This window comes from Saimiri boliviensis, chromosome 4 (genome assembly GCF_048565385.1).
Source record: "Saimiri boliviensis isolate mSaiBol1 chromosome 4, mSaiBol1.pri, whole genome shotgun sequence".
In the NCBI taxonomy this organism is placed as follows: Eukaryota; Metazoa; Chordata; class Mammalia; order Primates; family Cebidae; genus Saimiri; species Saimiri boliviensis.
The window spans coordinates 137864877-137885508 of NC_133452.1; positions in this window are offsets into that span (position 1 = coordinate 137864877).

A 20632-nucleotide genomic window follows, 5' to 3' on the forward strand; every position below is an offset into this window, starting at 1 on the left:
TGTAAAGAGAAATACCTTGCTCTAAAACCAAAACGGAGCTATCTAGCAGAATGGTTTTCAATGTGTACATTCAACTTCAGGAGATAAACTGAAGTGTGTTTACAGCAGTTCAGAAACCCTTTCTTTGGAGAATGCAGAAACCGTCATTTCCAGCCCTAGAGACGCATATAAGAGTTAGCAGTAAGAATGCGTTTCAAACACAGAAGACCCGCTTCGTACAAACTGATCTGCTGTGTGTTGGTTCCTTTTAGGAAGTTCCATCTATGTTTAGATTCAGCGAGGTAGAAACACGTTTCTTCTTAAAGCTGCGTTTTGACATTCCAGAGTGGATGGGAGAACAGGCTGTAAAGAGAAATACCTTGCTCTAAAACCAAAATGGAGCTATCTAGCAGAATGGTTGTCAATGTGTGCATTCAACTTCCAGAGTTAAACTGATGTGTGTTTGCAGCAGTTCAGAAACCCTTTCTTTGGAGAATGCAGAAACAGTCATTTCCAGCCCTACAGACGCATATAAGAGTTAGCAGTAAGAATGCGTTTCAAACACAGAAGACCAGCTTCCTACAAACTGATCTGCTGTGTGTTGGTTCCTTTTAGGAAGTTACATCTATGTTTAGATTCAGCGAGGTAGAAACACGTTTCTTCTTAAAGCTGCGTTTGGACATTCCAGAGTGGATGGGAGAACAGGCTGTAAAGAGAAATACCTTGCTCTAAAACCAAAACGGAGCTATCTAGCAGTATGGTTGTCAATGTGTGCATTCAACTTCCAGAGTTAAACTGACGTGTGTTTGCAGCAGTTCAGAAACCCTTTCTTTGGAGAATGCAGAAACAGTCATTTCCAGCCCTAGAGACGCATATAAGAGTTAGCAGTAAGAATGCGTTTCAAACACAGAAGACCCGCTTCTTACAAACTGATCTGCTGTGTGTTCGTTCCATTTAGGAAGTTGCATCTGTGTTTAGATTCAGCGAGGAAGAAACACGTTTCTTCTAAAAGCTGCGTTTGGACATTCCAGAGTGGATGGGAGAACAGGCTGTAAAGAGAAATACCTTCCTCTAAAACCGAAACGGAGCTATCTAGCAGAATGGTTGTCAATGTGTGCATTCAACTTCCAGAGTTAAACTGATGTGTGTTTACAGCAGTTCAGAAACCCTTTCTTTGGAGAATGCAGAAACAGTCATTTCCAGCCCTAGAGACGCATATAAGAGTTAGCAGTAATAATGCGTTTCAAACACAGAAGACCCGCTTCTTACAAACTGATCTGCTGTGTGTTCGTTCCTTTTAGGAAGTTGCATCTGTGTTTAGATTCAGCGAGGAAGAAACACGTTTCTTCTAAAAGCTGCGTTTGGACATTCCAGAGTGGATGGGAGAACAGTCTGTAAAGAGAAATACCTTGCTCTAAAACCGAAACGGAGCTATCTAGCAGAATGGTTGTCAATGTGTGCATTCAACTTCCAGAGTTAAACTGATGTGTGTTTGCAGCAGTTCAGAAAAACTTTCTTTGGAGAACGCAGAAACAGTCATTTCCAGCCCTAGAGACGCATATATGGGTTAGCAGTAAGAATGCGTTTCAAACACAGAAGACCCGCTTCGTACAAACTGATCTGCTGTGTGTTGGTTCCTTTTAGGAAGTTGCATCTATGTTTAGATTCAGCGAGGTAGAAACACGTTTCTTCTAAAAGCTGCGTTTGGACATTCCAGAGTGGATGGGAGAACAGGCTGTAAAGAGAAATACCTGGCTCTAAAACAAAAACGGAGCTATCTAGCAGTATGGTTGTCAAAGTGTACATTCAACTTCCAGAGTTAAACTGATGAGTGTTTGCAGCAGTTCAGAAACCCTTTCTTTGGGGAATGCAGAAACAGTCATTTCCAGCCCTAGAGACGCATATAAGAGTTAGCAGTAAGAATGCGTTTCAAACACAGAAGACCCGCTTCGTACAAACTGATCTGCTGTGTGTTGGTTCCTTTTAGGAAGTTACATCTATGTTTAGATTCAGCGAGGTAGAAACACGTTTCTTCTTAAAGCTGCGTTTGGACATTCCAGAGTGGATGGGAGAACAGGCTGTAAAGAGAAATACTTTGCTCTAAAACCGAAACGGAGCTATCTAGCAGAATGGTTGTCAATGTGTGCATTCAACTTCCAGAGTTAAACTGATGTGTGTTTACAGCAGTTCAGAAACCCTTTCTTTGGAGAATGCAGAAACAGTCATTTCCAGCCCTAGAGACGCATATAAGATTTAGCAGTAAGAATGCGTTTCAAACACAGAAGACCCGCTTCATACAAACTGATGTGCTGTGTGTTGGTTCCTTTAAGGAAGTTGCATCTGTGTTTAGATTTAGCGAGGAAGAAACACGTTTCTTCTAAAAGCTGCGTTTGGACATTCCAGAGTGGATGGGAGAACAGGCTCTAAAGAGAAATAACTTGCTCTAAAACCAAAACGGAGCTATCTATCAGTATGGTTGTCAATGTGTGCATTCAACTTCCAGAGTTAAACTGATGTGTGTTTGCAGCAGTTCAGAAACCCTTGCTTTGGAGAATGCAGAAACAGTCATTTCCAGCCCTAGAGACGCATATAAGAGTTAGCAGTAAGAATGCGTTTCAAACACAGAAGACCCGCTTCGTACAAACTGATCTGCTGTGTGTTGGTTCCTTTTAGGAAGTTGCATCTATGTTTAGATTCAGCGAGGTAGAATCACGTTTCTTCTAAAAGCTGCGTTTGGACATTCCAGAGTGGATGGGAGAACAGGCTGTAAAGAGAAATACCTTGCTCTAAAACCAAAACGGAGCTATCTAGCAGAATGGTTGTCAATGTGTGCATTCAACTTCCAGAGTTAAACTGATGTGTGTTTGCAGCAGTTCAGAAACCCTTTCTTTGGAGAATGCAGAAACAGTCATTTCCAGCCCTACAGACGCATATTAGAGTTAGCAGTAAGAATGCGTTTCAAACACAGAAGACCCGCTTCGTACAAACTGATCTGCTGTGTGTTGGTTCCTTTTAGGAAGTTACATCTATGTTTAGATTCAGCGAGGTAGAAACACGTTTCTTCTTAAAGCTGCGTTTGGACATTCCAGAGTGGATGGGAGAACAGGCTGTAAAGAGAAATACCATGCTCTAAAACCAAAATGGAGCTATCTAGCAGTATGGTTGTCAATGTGTGCATTCAACTTCCAGAGTTAAACTGATGTGTGTTTGCAGCAGTTCAGAAACCCTTTCTTTGGAGAATGCAGAAACAGTCATTTCCAGCCCTAGAGACGCATATAAGATTTAGCAGTAAGAATGCGTTTCAAACACAGAAGACCCGCTTCATACAAACTGATGTGCTGTGTGTTGGTTCCTTTTAGGAAGTTGCATCTGTGTTTAGATTCAGCGAGGAAGAAACACGTTTCTTCTAAAAGCTGCGTTTGGACATTCCACAGTGGATGGGAGAACAGGCTGTAAAGAGAAATAACTTGCTCTAAAACCAAAACGGAGCTATCTAACAGAATGGTTGTCAATGTGTGCATTCAACTTCCAGAGTTAAACTGATGTGTGTTTGCAGCAGTTCAGAAACCCTTTCTTTGGAGAATGCAGAAACAGTCATTTCCAGCCCTAGAGACGCATATAAGAGTTAGCAGTAAGAATGCGTTTCAAACACAGAAGACCCGCTTCGTACAAACTGATCTGCTGTGTGTTCGTTCCTTTTAGGAAGTTGCATCTATGTTTAGATTCAGCGAGGTAGAAACACGTTTCTTCTAAAAGCTGCGTTTGGACATTCCAGAGTGGTTGGGAGAACGGGCAGTAAAGTGAAATACCTTGTTCTAAAACCAAAACTCAGCTATCTAGCAGTATGGTTTTCAATGTGTGCATTCAACGTCCAGAGTTAAACTGATGTGTGTTCACAGCAGTTCAAAAACCCTTTCTTTGGAGAATGCAGAATCAGTCATTTCCAGTCCTACAGACGCATATAAGAGTTAGCAGTAAGAATGTGTTTCAAACACAGAAGACCCGCTTTTTACAAACTGATCTGCTGTGTGTTGGTTCCTTTTAGGAAGTTGCATCTATGTTTAGATGCAGCGAGGTAGAAACACGTTTCTTCTAAAAGCTACGTTTGGACATTCCAGAGTGGATGGGAGAACAGGCCTTAAAGAGAAATACCTGGCTCTAAAACCAAAACGGAGCTATCTAGCAGAATGGTTGTCAATGTGTGCATTCAACTTCCAGAGTTAAACTGATGTGTGTTTGCAGCAGTTCAGAAACCCTTTCTTTGGAGAACGCAGAAACAGTCATTTCCAGCCCTAGAGACGCATATATGGGTTAGCAGTAAGAATGCGTTTCAAACACAGAAGACCCGCTTCGTACAAACTGATCTGCTGTGTGTTGGTTCCTTTTAGGAAGTTGCATCTATGTTTAGATTCAGCGAGGTAGAAACACGTTTCTTCTAAAAGCTGCGTTTGGACATTCCAGAGTGGATGGGAGAACAGGCTCTAAAGAGAAATACCTGGCTCTAAAACAAAAACGGAGCTATCTAGCAGTATGGTTGTCAAAGTGTACATTCAACTTCCAGAGTTAAACTGATGAGTGTTTGCAGCAGTTCAGAAACCCTTTCTTTGGAGAATGCAGAAACCGTCATTTCCAGCCCTAGAGACGCATATAAGAGTTAGCAGTAAGAATGCGTTTCAAATACAGAAGACCCGCTTCGTACAAACTGATCTGCTGTGTGTTGGTTCCTTTTAGGAAGTTACATCTATGTTTAGATTCAGCGAGGTAGAAACACGTTTCTTCTTAAAGCTGCGTTTGGACATTCCAGAGTGGATGGGAGAACAGGCTGTAAAGAGAAATACCTTGCTCTAAAACCGAAACGGAGCTATCTATCAGAATGGTTGTCAATGTGTGCATTCAACTTCCAGAGTTAAACTGATGTGTGTTTACAGCAGTTCAGAAACCCTTTCTTTGGAGAATGCAGAAACAGTCATTTCCAGCCCTAGAGACGCATATAAGATTTAGCAGTAAGAATGCGTTTCAAACACAGAAGACCCGCTTCATACAAACTGATGTGCTGTGTGTTGGTTCCTTTAAGGAAGTTGCATCTGTGTTTAGATTCAGCGAGGAAGAAACACGTTTCTTCTAAAAGCTGCGTTTGGACATTCCAGAGTGGATGGGAGAACAGGCTGTAAAGAGAAATAACTTGCTCTAAAACCGAAACGGAGCTATCTAGCAGAATGGTTGTCAATGTGTGCATTCAACTTCCAGAGTTAAACTGATGTGTGTTTGCAGCAGTTCAGAAACCCTTTCTTTGGAGAATGCAGAAACAGTCATTTCCAGCCCTAGAGACGCATATAAGAGTTAGCAGTAAGAATGCGTTTCAAACACAGAAGACCCGCTTTGTACAAACTGATCTGCTGTGTGTTGGTTCCTTTTAGGAAGTTGCATCTATGTTTAGATTCAGCGAGATAGAATCACGTTTATTCTAAAAGCTGCGTTTGGACATTCCAGAGTGGATGGGAGAACAGGCTGTAAAGAGAAATACCTTGCTCTAAAACCAAAACGGAGCTATCTAGCAGAATGGTTTTCAATGTGTGCATTCAACTTCCAGAGATAAACTGACGTGTGTTTGCAGCAGTTCAGAAAGCCTTTCTTTGGAGAACGCAGAAACAGTCATTTCCAGCCCTAGAGACGCATATAAGAGTTAGCAGTAAGAATGCATTTCAAACACAGAAGACCCGCTTCGTACAAACTGATCTGCTGTGTGTTGGTTCCTTTTAGGAAGTTGCATCTATGTTTAGATTCAGCGAAGTAGAAACACGTTTCTTCTAAAAGCTGCGTTTGGACATTCCAGAGTGGATGGGAGAACAGGCTGTAAAGAGAAATAAATTGTTCTAAAACCAAAACGGAGCTATCTAGCAGTATGGTTGTCAATGTGTGCATTCAACTTCCAGAGTTAAAATGATGTGTGCTTGCAGCAGTTCAGAAACCCTGTCTTTGGAGAATGCAGAAACAGTCATTTCCAGCCCTAGAGACGCATATAAGAGTTAGCAGTAAGAATGCGTTTCAAACACAGAAGACCCGCTTCGTACAAACTGATCTGCCGTGTGTTGGTTCCTTTTAGGAAGTTGCATCTATGTTTAGATTCAGCGAGGTAGAATCACGTTTCTTCTAAAAGCTGCGTTTGGACATTCCTGAGTGAATGGGAGAACAGGCTGTAAAGAGAAATACCTTGCTCTAAAACCAAAACGGAGCTATCTAGCAGAATGGTTTTCAATGTGTACATTCAACTTCAGGAGATAAACTGAAGTGTGTTTACAGCAGTTCAGAAACCCTTTCTTTGGAGAATGCAGAAACCGTCATTTCCAGCCCTAGAGACGCATATAAGAGTTAGCAGTAAGAATGCGTTTCAAACACAGAAGACCCGCTTCGTACAAACTGATCTGCTGTGTGTTGGTTCCTTTTAGGAAGTTACATCTATGTTTAGATTCAGCGAGGTAGAAACACGTTTCTTCTTAAAGCTGCGTTTTGACATTCCAGAGTGGATGGGAGAACAGGCTGTAAGAGAAATACCTTGCTCTAAAACCAAAATGGAGCTATCTAGCAGAATGGTTGTCAATGTGTGCATTCAACTTCCAGAGTTAAACTGATGTGTGTTTGCAGCAGTTCAGAAACCCTTTCTTTGGAGAATGCAGAAACAGTCATTTCCAGCCCTACAGACGCATATAAGAGTTAGCAGTAAGAATGCGTTTCAAACACAGAAGACCAGCTTCTTACAAACTGATCTGCTGTGTGTTGGTTCCTTTTAGGAAGTTACATCTATGTTTAGATTCAGCGAGGTAGAAACACGTTTCTTCTTAAAGCTGCGTTTGGACATTCCAGAGTGGATGGGAGAACAGGCTGTAAAGAGAAATACCTTGCTCTAAAACCAAAACGGAGCTATCTAGTAGTATGGTTGTCAATGTGTGCATTCAACTTCCAGAGTTAAACTGACGTGTGTTTGCAGCAGTTCAGAAACCCTTTCTTTGGAGAATGCAGAAACAGTCATTTCCAGCCCTAGAGACGCATATAAGAGTTAGCAGTAAGAATGCGTTTCAAACACAGAAGACCCGCTTCTTACAAACTGATCTGCTGTGTGTTCGTTCCATTTAGGAAGTTGCATCTGTGTTTAGATTCAGCGAGGAAGAAACACGTTTCTTCTAAAAGCTGCGTTTGGACATTCCAGAGTGGATGGGAGAACAGGCTGTAAAGAGAAATACCTTCCTCTAAAACCGAAACGGAGCTATCTAGCAGAATGGTTGTCAATGTGTGCATTCAACTTCCAGAGTTAAACTGATGTGTGTTTACAGCAGTTCAGAAACCCTTTCTTTGGAGAATGCAGAAACAGTCATTTCCAGCCCTAGAGACGCATATAAGATTTAGCAGTAAGAATGCGTTTCAAACACAGAAGACCCGCTTCATACAAACTGATGTGCTGTGTGTTGGTTCCTTTAAGGAAGTTGCATCTGTGTTTAGATTCAGCGAGGAAGAAACACGTTTCTTCTAAAAGCTGCGTTTGGACATTCCAGAGTGGATGGGAGAACAGGCTCTAAAGAGAAATAACTTGCTCTAAAACCAAAACGGAGCTATCTAGCAGTATGGTTGTCAATGTGTGCATTCAACTTCCAGAGTTAAACTGATGTGTGTTTGCAGCAGTTCAGAAACCCTTTCTTTGGAGAATGCAGAAACAGTCATTTCCAGCCCTAGAGACGCATATAAGAGTTAGCAGTAAGAATGCGTTTCAAACACAGAAGACCCGCTTCGTACAAACTGATCTGCTGTGTGTTGGTTCCTTTTAGGAAGTTGCATCTATGTTTAGATTCAGCGAGGTAGAATCACGTTTATTCTAAAAGCTGCGTTTGGACATTCCAGACTGGATGGGAGAACAGGCTGTATAGAGAAATACCTTGCTCTAAAACCAAAACGGAGCTATCTAAAAGAATGGTTTTCAATGTGTGCATTCAACTTCCAGAGATAAACTGACGTGTGTTTGCAGCAGTTCAGAAAGCCTTTCTTTGGAGAACGCAGAAACAGTCATTTCCAGCCCTAGAGACGCATATAAGAGTTAGCAGTAAGAATGCATTTCAAACACAGAAGACCCGCTTCGTACAAACTGATCTGCTGTGGGTTGGTTCCTTTTAGGAAGTTGCATCTATGTTTAGATTCAGCGAAGTAGAAACACGTTTCTTCTAAAAGCTGCGTTTGGACATTCCAGAGTGGATGGGAGAACAGGCTGTAAAGAGAAATAAATTGTTCTAAAACCAAAACGGAGCTATCTATCAGTATGGTTGTCAATGTGTGCATTCAACTTCCAGAGTTAAACTGATGTGTGTTTGCAGCAGTTCAGAAACCCTTTCTTTGGAGAATGCAGAAACAGTCATTTCCAGCCCTAGAGACGCATATAAGAGTTAGCAGTAAGAATGCGTTTCAAACACAGAAGACCCGCTTCGTACAAACTGATCTGCTGTGTGTTGGTTCCTTTTAGGAAGTTGCATCTATGTTTAGATTCAGCGAGGTAGAATCACGTTTCTTCTAAAAGCTGCGTTTGGACATTCCAGAGTTGATGGGAGAACAGGCTGTAAAGAGAAATACCTTGCTCTAAAACCAAAACGGAGCTATCTAGCAGAATGGTTGTCAATGTGTGCATTCAACTTCCAGAGTTAAACTGATGTGTGTTTGCAGCAGTTCAGAAACCCTTTCTTTGGAGAATGCAGAAACAGTCATTTCCAGGCCTACAGACGCATATAAGAGTTAGCAGTAAGAATGCGTTTCAAACACAGAAGACCCGCTTCGTACAAACTGATCTGCTGTGTGTTGGTTCCTTTTAGGAAGTTACATCTATGTTTAGATTCAGCGAGGTAGAAACACGTTTCTTCTTAAAGCTGCGTTTGGACATTCCAGAGTGGATGGGAGAACAGGCTGTAAAGAGAAATACCATGCTCTAAAACCAAAACGGAGCTATCTAGCAGTATGGTTGTCAATGTGTGCATTCAACTTCCAGAGTTAAACTGATGTGTGTTTGCAGCAGTTCAGAAACCCTTTCTTTGGAGAATGCAGAAACAGTCATTTCCAGCCCTAGAGACGCATATAAGAGTTAGCAGTAAGAATGCGTTTCAAACACAGAAGACCCGCTTCATACAAACTGATGTGCTGTGTGTTGGTTCCTTTTAGGAAGTTTCATCTGTGTTTAGATTCAGCGAGGAAGAAACACGTTTCTTCTAAAAGCTGCGTTTGGACATTCCAGAGTGGATGGGAGAACAGGCTGTAAAGAGAAATAAATTGTTCTAAAACCAAAACGGAGCTATCTAGCAGTATGGTTGTCAATGTGTGCATTCAACTTCCAGAGTTAAACTGATGTGTGTTTGCAGCAGTTCAGAAACCCTTTCTTTGGAGAATGCAGAAACAGTCATTTCCAGCCCTAGAGACGCATATAAGAGTTAGCAGTAAGAATGCGTTTCAAACACAGAAGACCCGCTTCGTACAAACTGATCTGCTGTGTGTTGGTTCCTTTTAGGAAGTTCCATCTATGTTTAGATTCAGCGAGGTAGAATCACGTTTCTTCTAAAAGCTGCGTTTGGACATTCCAGAGTGGATGGGAGAACAGGCTGTAAAGAGAAATACCTTGCTCTAAAACCAAAACGGAGCTATCTAGCAGAATGGTTTTCAATGTGTACATTCAACTTCAGGAGATAAACTGATGTGTGTTTACAGCAGTTCAGAAACCCTTTCTTTGGAGAATGCAGAAACAGTCATTTCCAGCCCTAGAGACGCATATAAGAGTTAGCAGTAAGAATGCGTTTCAAACACAGAAGACCCGCTTTTTACAAACTGATGTGCTGTGTGTTGGTTCCTTTTAGGAAGTTGCATCTGTGTTTAGATTCAACGAGGAAGAAACACGTTTCTTCTAAAAGCTGCGTTTGGACATTCCACAGTGGATGGGAGAACAGGCTGTAAAGAGAAATAACTTGCTCTAAAACCAAAACGGAGCTATCTAGCAGTATGGTTGTCAATGTGTGCATTCAACTTCCAGAGTTAAACTGATGTGTGTTTGCAGCAGTTCAGAAACCCTTTCTTTGGAGAATGCAGAAACAGTCATTTCCAGCCCTAGAGACGCATATAAGAGTTAGCAGTAAGAATCCGTTTCAAACACAGAAGACCCGCTTCGTACAAACTGATCTGCTGTGTGTTCGTTCCTTTTAGGAAGTTTCATCTATGTTTAGATTCAGCGAGGTAGAAACACGTTTCTTCTAAAAGCTGCGTTTGGACATTCCAGAGTGGTTGGGAGAACGGGCAGTAAAGTGAAATACCTTGTTCTAAAACCAAAACTCAGCTATCTAGCAGTATGGTTTTCAATGTGTGCATTCAACGTCCAGAGTTAAACTGATGTGTGTTCACAGCAGTTCAAAAACCCTTTCTTTGGAGAATGCAGAATCAGTCATTTCCAGCCCTACAGACGCATATAAGAGTTAGCAGTAAGAATGTGTTTCAAACACAGAAGACCCGCTTCGTACAAACTGATCTGCTGTGTGTTGGTTCCTTTTAGGAAGTTGCATCTATGTTTAGATGCAGCGAGGTAGAAACACGTTTCTTCTAAAAGCTACGTTTGGACATTCCAGAGTGGATGGGAGAACAGGCCTTAAAAAGAAATACCTGGCTCTAAAACCAAAACGGAGCTATCTAGCAGAATGGTTGTCAATGTGTGCATTCAACTTCCAGAGGTAAACTGATGTGTGTTTGCAGCAGTTCAGAAACCCTTTCTTTGGAGAACGCAGAAAGAGTCATTTCCAGCCCTAGAGACGCATATATGGGTTAGCAGTAAGAATGCGTTTCAAACACAGAAGACCCGCTTCGTACAAACTGATCTGCTGTGTGTTGGTTCCTTTTAGGAAGTTGCATCTATGTTTAGATTCAGCGAGGTAGAAACACGTTTCTTCTAAAAGCTGCGTTTGGACATTCCAGAGTGGATGGGAGAACAGGCTGTAAAGAGAAATAAATTGTTATAAAACCAAAACGGAGCTATCTAGCAGTATGGTTGTCAATGTGTGCATTAAACTTCCAGAGTTAAACTGATGTGTGTTTGCAGCAGTTCAGAAACCCTTTCTTTGGAGAATGCAGAAACAGTCATTTCCAGCCCTAGAGACGCATATAAGAGTTAGCAGTAAGAATGCGTTTCAAACACAGAAGACCCGCTTCGTACAAACTGATCTGCTGTGTGTTGGTTCCTTTTAGGAAGTTACATATATGTTTAGATTCAGCGAGGTAGAAACACGTTTCTTCTTAAAGCTGCGTTTGGACATTCCAGAGTGGATGGGAGAACAGGCTGTAAAGAGAAATACCTTGCTCTAAAACCAAAACGGAGCTATCTAGCAGAATGGTTGTCAATGTGTGCATTCAACTTCCAGAGTTAAACTGATGTGTGTTTGCAGCAGTTCAGAAACCCTTTCTTTGGAGAATGCAGAAACAGTCATTTCCAGCCCTACAGACGCATATAAGAGTTAGCAGTAAGAATGCGTTTCAAACACAGAAGACCCGCTTCGTACAAACTGATCTGCTGTGTGTTGGTTCCTTTTAGGAAGTTACATCTATGTTTAGATTCAGCGAGGTAGAAACACGTTTCTTCTTAAAGCTGCGTTTGGACATTCCAGAGTGGATGGGAGAACAGGCTGTAAAGAGAAATACCTGGCTCTAAAACAAAAACGGAGCTATCTAGCAGTATAGTTGTCAATGTGTGCATTCAACTTCCAGAGTTAAACTGACGTGTGTTTGCAGCAATTCAGAAACCCTTTCTTTGGGGAATGCAGAAACAGTCATTTCCAGCCCTAGAGACGCATATAAGAGTTAGCAGTAAGAATGCGTTTCAAACACAGAAGACCCGCTTCATACAAACTGATGTGCTGTGTGTTGGTTCCTTTTAGGAAGTTGCATCTGTGTTTAGATTCAGCGAGGAAGAAACACGTTTCTTCTAAAAGCTGCGTTTGGACATTCCAGAGTGGATGGGAGAACAGGCTGTAAAGAGAAATAAATTGTTCTAAAACCAAAACGGAGCTATCTAGCAGTATGGTTTTCAATGTGTGCATTCAACTTCCAGAGTTAAACTGATGTGTGTTTGCAGCAGTTCAGAAACCCTTTCTTTGGAGAATGCAGAAACAGTCATTTCCAGCCCTAGAGACGCATATAAGAGTTAGCAGTAAGAATCCGTTTCAAACACAGAAGACCCGCTTCGTACAAACTGATCTGCTGTGTGTTGGTTCCTTTTAGGAAGTTCCATCTATGTTTAGATTCAGCGAGGTAGAATCACGTTTCTTCTAAAAGCTGCGTTTGGACATTCCAGAGTGGATGGGAGAACAGGCTGTAAAGAGAAATACCTTGCTCTAAAACCAAAACGGAGCTATCTAGCAGAATGGTTTTCAATGTGTACATTCAACTTCAGGAGATAAACTGATGTGTGTTTGCAGCAGTTCAGAAACCCTTTCTTTGGAGAATGCAGAAACAGTCATTTCCAGCCCTAGAGACGCATATAAGAGTTAGCAGTAAGAATGTGTTTCAAACACAGAAGACCCGCTTCTTACAAACTGATGTGCTGTGTGTTGGTTCCTTTTAGGAAGTTGCATCTGTGTTTAGATTCAGCGAGGAAGAAACACGTTTCTTCTAAAAGCTGCGTTTGGACATTCCAGAGTTGATGGGAGAACAGGCTGTAAAGAGAAATAACTTGCTCTAAAACCAAAACGGAGCTATCTAGCAGTATGGTTGTCAATGTGTGCATTCAACTTCCAGAGTTAAACTGATGTGTGTTTGCAGCAGTTCAGAAACCCTTTCTTTGGAGAATGCAGAAACAGTCATTTCCAGCCCTAGAGACGCATATAAGAGTTAGCAGTAAGAATGCGTTTCAAACACAGAAGACCCGCTTCGTACAAACTGATCTGCTGTGTGTTCGTTCCTTTTAGGAAGTTGCATCTATGTTTAGATTCAGCGAGGTAGAAACACGTTTCTTCTAAAAGCTGCGTTTGGACATTCCAGAGTGGTTGGGAGAACGGGCAGTAAAGTGAAATACCTTGTTCTAAAACCAAAACTCAGCTATCTAGCAGTATGGTTTTCAATGTGTGCATTCAACGTCCAGAGTTAAACTGATGTGTGTTCACAGCAGTTCAAAAACCCTTTCTTTGGAGAATGCAGAATCAGTCATTTCCGGCCCTACAGACGCATATAAGAGTTAGCAGTAAGAATGTGTTTCAAACACAGAAGACCCGCTTCGTACAAACTGATCTGCTGTGTGTTGGTTCCTTTTAGGAAGTTACATCTATGTTTAGATGCAGCGAGGTAGAAACACGTTTCTTCTAAAAGCTACGTTTGGACATTCCAGAGTGGATGGGAGAACAGGCCTTAAAGAGAAATACCTGGCTCTAAAACCAAAACGGAGCTATCTAGCAGAATGGTTGTCAATGTGTGCATTCAACTTCCAGAGTTAAACTGATGTGTGTTTGCAGCAGTTCAGAAACCCTTTCTTTGGAGAACGCAGAAACAGTCATTTCCAGCCCTAGAGACGCATATATGGGTTAGCAGTAAGAATGCGTTTCAAACACAGAAGACCCGCTTCGTACAAACTGATCTGCTGTGTGTTGGTTCCTTTTAGGAAGTTGCATCTGTGTTTAGATTCAGCGAGGTAGAAACACGTTTCTTCTAAAAGCTGCGTTTGGACATTCCAGAGTGGATGGGAGAACAGGCTGTAAAGAGAAATAAATTGTTATAAAACCAAAACGGAGCTATCTAGCAGTATGGTTGTCAATGTGTGCATTCAACTTCCAGAGTTAAACTGATGTGTGTTTGCAGCAGTTCAGAAACCCTTTCTTTGGAGAATGCAGAAACAGTCATTTCCAGCCCTAGAGACGCATATAAGAGTTAGCAGTAAGAATGCGTTTCAAACACAGAAGACCCGCTTCGTACAAACTGATCTGCTGTGTGTTGGTTCCTTTTAGGAAGTTACATATATGTTTAGATTCAGCGAGGTAGAAACACGTTTCTTCTTAAAGCTGCGTTTGGACATTCCAGAGTGGATGGGAGAACAGGCTGTAAAGAGAAATACCTTGCTCTAAAACCAAAACGGAGCTATCTAGCAGAATGGTTGTCAATGTGTGCATTCAACTTCCAGAGTTAAACTGATGTGTGTTTGCAGCAGTTCAGAAACCCTTTCTTTGGAGAATGCAGAAACAGTCATTTCCAGCCCTACAGACGCATATAAGAGTTAGCAGTAAGAATGCGTTTCAAACACAGAAGACCCGCTTCGTACAAACTGATCTGCTGTGTGTTGGTTCCTTTTAGGAAGTTACATCTATGTTTAGATTCAGCGAGGTAGAAACACGTTTCTTCTTAAAGCTGCGTTTGGACATTCCAGAGTGGATGGGAGAACAGGCTGTAAAGAGAAATACCTTGCTGTAAAACCAAAACGGAGCTATCTAGCAGTATAGTTGTCAATGTGTGCATTCAACTTCCAGAGTTAAACTGACGTGTGTTTGCAGCAGTTCAGAAACCCTTTCTTTGGAGAATGCAGAAACAGTCATTTCCAGCCCTAGAGACGCATATAAGAGTTAGCAGTAAGAATGCGTTTCAAACACAGAAGACCCGCTTCATACAAACTGATGTGCTGTGTGTTGGTTCCTTTTAGGAAGTTGCATCTGTGTTTAGATTCAGCGAGGAAGAAACACGTTTCTTCTAAAAGCTGCGTTTGGACATTCCAGAGTGGATGGGAGAACAGGCTGTAAAGAGAAATAAATTGTTCTAAAACCAAAACGGAGCTATCTAGCAGTATGGTTTTCAATGTGTGCATTCAACTTCCAGAGTTAAACTGATGTGTGTTTGCAGCAGTTCAGAAACCCTTTCTTTGGAGAATGCAGAAACAGTCATTTCCAGCCCTAGAGACGCATATAAGAGTTAGCAGTAAGAATCCGTTTCAAACACAGAAGACCCGCTTCGTACAAACTGATCTGCTGTGTGTTGGTTCCTTTTAGGAAGTTCCATCTATGTTTAGATTCAGCGAGGTAGAATCACGTTTCTTCTAAAAGCTGCGTTTGGACATTCCAGAGTGGATGGGAGAACAGGCTGTAAAGAGAAATACCTTGCTCTAAAACCAAAACGGAGCTATCTAGCAGAATGGTTTTCAATGTGTACATTCAACTTCAGGAGATAAACTGATGTGTGTTTGCAGCAGTTCAGAAACCCTTTCTTTGGAGAATGCAGAAACAGTCATTTCCAGCCCTAGAGACGCATATAAGAGTTAGCAGTAAGAATGCGTTTCAAACACAGAAGACCCGCTTCTTACAAACTGATGTGCTGTGTGTTGGTTCCTTTTAGGAAGTTGCATCTGTGTTTAGATTCAGCGAGGAAGAAACACGTTTCTTCTAAAAGCTGCGTTTGGACATTCCAGAGTTGATGGGAGAACAGGCTGTAAAGAGAAATAACTTGCTCTAAAACCAAAACGGAGCTATCTAGCAGTATGGTTGTCAATGTGTGCATTCAACTTCCAGAGTTAAACTGATGTGTGTTTGCAGCAGTTCAGAAACCCTTTCTTTGGAGAATGCAGAAACAGTCATTTCCAGCCCTAGAGACGCATATAAGAGTTAACAGTAAGAATGCGTTTCAAACACAGAAGACCCGCTTCGTACAAACTGATCTGCTGTGTGTTCATTCCTTTTAGGAAGTTGCATCTATGTTTAGATTCAGCGAGGTAGAAACACGTTTCTTCTAAAAGCTGAGTTTGGACATTCCAGAGTGGTTGGGAGAACGGGCAGTAAAGTGAAATACCTTGTTCTAAAACCAAAACTCAGCTATCTAGCAGTATGGTTTTCAATGTGTGCATTCAACGTCCAGAGTTAAACTGATGTGTGTTCACAGCAGTTCAAAAACCCTTTCTTTGGAGAATGCAGAATCAGTCATTTCCAGCCCTACAGACGCATATAAGAGTTAGCAGTAAGAATGTGTTTCAAACACAGAAGACCCGCTTCGTACAAACTGATCTGCTGTGTGTTGGTTCCTTTTAGGAAGTTACATCTATGTTTAGATGCAGCGAGGTAGAAACACGTTTCTTCTAAAAGCTACGTTTGGACATTCCAGAGTGGATGGGAGAACAGGCCTTAAAGAGAAATACCTGGCTCTAAAACCAAAACGGAGCTATCTAGCAGAATGGTTGTCAATGTGTGCATTCAACTTCCAGAGTTAAACTGATGTGTGTTTGCAGCAGTTCAGAAACCCTTTCTTTGGAGAACGCAGAAACAGTCATTTCCAGCCCTAGAGACGCATATATGGGTTAGCAGTAAGAATGCGTTTCAAACACAGAAGACCCGCTTCGTACAAACTGATCTGCTGTGTGTTGGTTCCTTTTAGGAAGTTGCATCTATGTTTAGATTCAGCGAGGTAGAAACACATTTCTTCTAAAAGCTGCGTTTGGACATTCCAGAGTGGATGGGAGAACAGGCTGTAAAGAGAAATAAATTGTTATAAAACCAAAACGGAGCTATCTAGCAGTATGGTTGTCAATGTGTGCATTCAACTTCCAGAGTTAAACTGATGTGTGTTTGCAGCAGTTCAGAAACCCTTTCTTTGGAGAATGCAGAAACAGTCATTTCCAGCCCTAGAGACGCATATAAGAGTTAGCAGTAAGAATGCGTTTCAAACACAGAAGACCCGCTTCGTACAAACTGATCTGCTGTGTGTTGGTTCCTTTTAGGAAGTTACATATATGTTTAGATTCAGCGAGGTAGAAACACGTTTCTTCTTAAAGCTGCGTTTGGACATTCCAGAGTGGATGGGAGAACAGGCTGTAAAGAGAAATACCTTGCTCTAAAACCAAAACGGAGCTATCTAGCAGAATGGTTGTCAATGTGTGCATTCAACTTCCAGAGTTAAACTGATGTGTGTTTGCAGCAGTTCAGAAACCCTTTCTTTGGAGAATGCAGAAACAGTCATTTCCAGCCCTACAGACGCATATAAGAGTTAGCAGTAAGAATGCGTTTCAAACACAGAAGACCCGCTTCGTACAAACTGATCTGCTGTGTGTTGGTTCCTTTTAGGAAGTTACATCTATGTTTAGATTCAGCGAGGTAGAAACACGTTTCTTCTTAAAGCTGCGTTTGGACATTCCAGAGTGGATGGGAGAACAGGCTGTAAAGAGAAATACCTTGCTCTAAAACCAAAACGGAGCTATCTAGCAGTATAGTTGTCAATGTGTGCATTCAACTTCCAGAGTTAAACTGACGTGTGTTTGCAGCAGTTCAGAAACCCTTTCTTTGGAGAATGCAGAAACAGTCATTTCCAGCCCTAGAGACGCATATAAGAGTTAGCAGTAAGAATGCGTTTCAAACACAGAAGACCCGCTTCATACAAACTGATGTGCTGTGTGTTGGTTCCTTTTAGGAAGTTGCATCTGTGTTTAGATTCAGCGAGGAAGAAACACGTTTCTTCTAAAAGCTGCGTTTGGACATTCCAGAGTGGATGGGAGAACAGGCTGTAAAGAGAAATAAATTGTTCTAAAACCAAAACGGAGCTATCTAGCAGTATGGTTTTCAATGTGTGCATTCAACTTCCAGAGTTAAACTGATGTGTGTTTGCAGCAGTTCAGAAACCCTTTCTTTGGAGAATGCAGAAACAGTCATTTCCAGCCCTAGAGACGCATATAAGAGTTAGCAGTAAGAATCCGTTTCAAACACAGAAGACCCGCTTCGTACAAACTGATCTGCTGTGTGTTGGTTCCTTTTAGGAAGTTCCATCTATGTTTAGATTCAGCGAGGTAGAATCACGTTTCTTCTAAAAGCTGCGTTTGGACATTCCAGAGTGGATGGGAGAACAGGCTGTAAAGAGAAATACCTTGCTCTAAAACCAAAACGGAGCTATCTAGCAGAATGGTTTTCAATGTGTACATTCAACTTCAGGAGATAAACTGATGTGTGTTTGCAGCAGTTCAGAAACCCTTTCTTTGGAGAATGCAGAAACAGTCATTTCCAGCCCTAGAGACGCATATAAGAGTTAGCAGTAAGAATGCGTTTCAAACACAGAAGACCCGCTTCTTACAAACTGATGTGCTGTGTGTTGGTTCCTTTTAGGAAGTCGCATCTGTGTTTAGATTCAGCGAGGAAGAAACACGTTTCTTCTAAAAGCTGCGTTTGGACATTCCAGAGTTGATGGGAGAACAGGCTGTAAAGAGAAATAACTTGCTCTAAAACCAAAACGGAGCTATCTAGCAGTATGGTTGTCAATGTGTGCATTCAACTTCCAGAGTTAAACTGATGTGTGTTTGCAGCAGTTCAGAAACCCTTTCTTTGGAGAATGCAGAAACAGTCATTTCCAGCCCTAGAGACGCATATAAGAGTTAGCAGTAAGAATGCGTTTCAAACACAGAAGACCCGCTTCGTACAAACTGATCTGCTGTGTGTTCGTTCCTTTTAGGAAGTTGCATCTATGTTTAGATTCAGCGAGGTAGAAACACGTTTCTTCTAAAAGCTGCGTTTGGACATTCCAGAGTGGTTGGGAGAACGGGCAGTAAAGTGAAATACCTTGTTCTAAAACCAAAACTCAGCTATCTAGCAGTATGGTTTTCAATGTGTGCATTCAACGTCCAGAGTTAAACTGATGTGTGTTCACAGCAGTTCAAAAACCCTTTCTTTGGAGAATGCAGAATCAGTCATTTCCAGCCCTACAGACGCATATAAGAGTTAGCAGTAAGAATGTGTTTCAAACACAGAAGACCCGCTTCGTACAAACTGATCTGCTGTGTGTTGGTTCCTTTTAGGAAGTTACATCTATGTTTAGATGCAGCGAGGTAGAAACACGTTTCTTCTAAAAGCTACGTTTGGACATTCCAGAGTGGATGGGAGAACAGGCCTTAAAGAGAAATACCTGGCTCTAAAACCAAAACGGAGCTATCTAGCAGAATGGTTGTCAATGTGTGCATTCAACTTCCAGAGTTAAACTGATGTGTGTTTGCAGCAGTTCAGAAACCCTTTCTTTGGAGAACGCAGAAACAGTCATTTCCAGCCCTAGAGACGCATATATGGGTTAGCAGTAAGAATGCGTTTCAAACACAGAAGACCCGCTTCGTACAAACTGATCTGCTGTGTGTTGGTTCCTTTTAGGAAGTTGCATCTATGTTTAGATTCAGCGAGGTAGAATCACGTTTCTTCTAAAAGCTGCGTTTGGACATTCCAGAGTGGATGGGAGAACAGGCTGTAAAGAGAAATACCTTGCTCTAAAACCAAAACGGAGCTATCTAGCAGAATGGTTGTCAATGTGTGCATTCAACTTCCAGAGTTAAACTGATGTGTGTTTACAGCAGTTCAGAAACCCTTTCTTTGGAGAATGCAGAAACAGTCATTTCCAGCCCTAGAGACGCATATAAGAGTTAGCAGTAAGAATGCGTTTCAAACACAGAAGACCCGCTTCATACAAACTGATGTGCTGTGTGTTGGTTCCTTTTAGGTAGTTGCATCTGTGTTTAGATTCAGCGAGGAAGAAACACGTTTCTTCTAAAAGCTGCGTTTGGACATTCCAGAGTGGATGGGAGAACAGGCTGTAAAGAGAAATAAATTGTTCTAAAACCAAAACGGAGCTATCTAGCAGTATGGTTGTCAATGTGTGCATTCAACTTCCAGAGTTAAACTGATATGTGTTTGCAGCAGTTCAGAAACCCTTTCTTTGGAGAATGCAGAAACAGTCATTTCCAGCCCTAGAGACGCATATAAGAGTTAGCAGTAAGAATGCGTTTCAAACACAGAAGACCCGCTTCGTACAAACTGATCTGCTGTGTGTTGGTTCCTTTTAGGAAGTTGCATCTATGTTTAGATTCAGCGAGGTAGAATCACGTTTCTTCTAAAAGCTGCGTTTGGACATTCCAGAGTGGATGGGAGAACAGGCCTTAAAGAGAAATACCTGGCTCTAAAACCAAAACGGAGCTATCTAGCAGAATGGTTGTCAATGTGTGCATTCAACTTCCAGAGTTAAACTGATGTGTGTTTGCAGCAGTTCAGAAACCCTTTCTTTGGAGAACGCAGAAACATTCATTTCCAGCCCTAGAGACGCATATATGGGTTAGCAGTAAGAATGCGTTTCAAACACAGAAGACCCGCTTCGTACAAACTGATCTGCTGTGTGTTGGTTCCTTTTAGGAAGTTGCATCTATGTTTAGATTCAGCGAGGTAGAAACACGTTTCTTCTAAAAGCTGCGTTTGGACATTCCAGAGTGGATGGGTGAACAGGCTGTAAAGAGAAATAGCTGGCTCTAAAACCAAAACGGAGCTATCTAGCAGAATGGTTTTCAATGTGTACATTCAACTTCAGGAGATAAACTGATGTGTGTTTACAGCAGTTCAGAAACCCTTTCTTTGGAGAATGCAGACACAGTCATTTCCAGCCCTAGAGACGCATATAAGAGTTAGCAGTAAGAATGCGTTTCAAACACAGAAGACCCGCTTCGTACAAACTGATCTGCTGTGTGTTGGTTCCTTTTAGGAAGTTACATCTATGTTTAGATTCAGCGAGGTAGAAACACGTTTCTTCTTAAAGCTGCGTTTGGACATTCCAGAGTGGATGGGAGAACAGGCTGTAAAGAGAAATACCTTGCTCTAAAACCGAAACGGAGCTATCTAGCAGAATG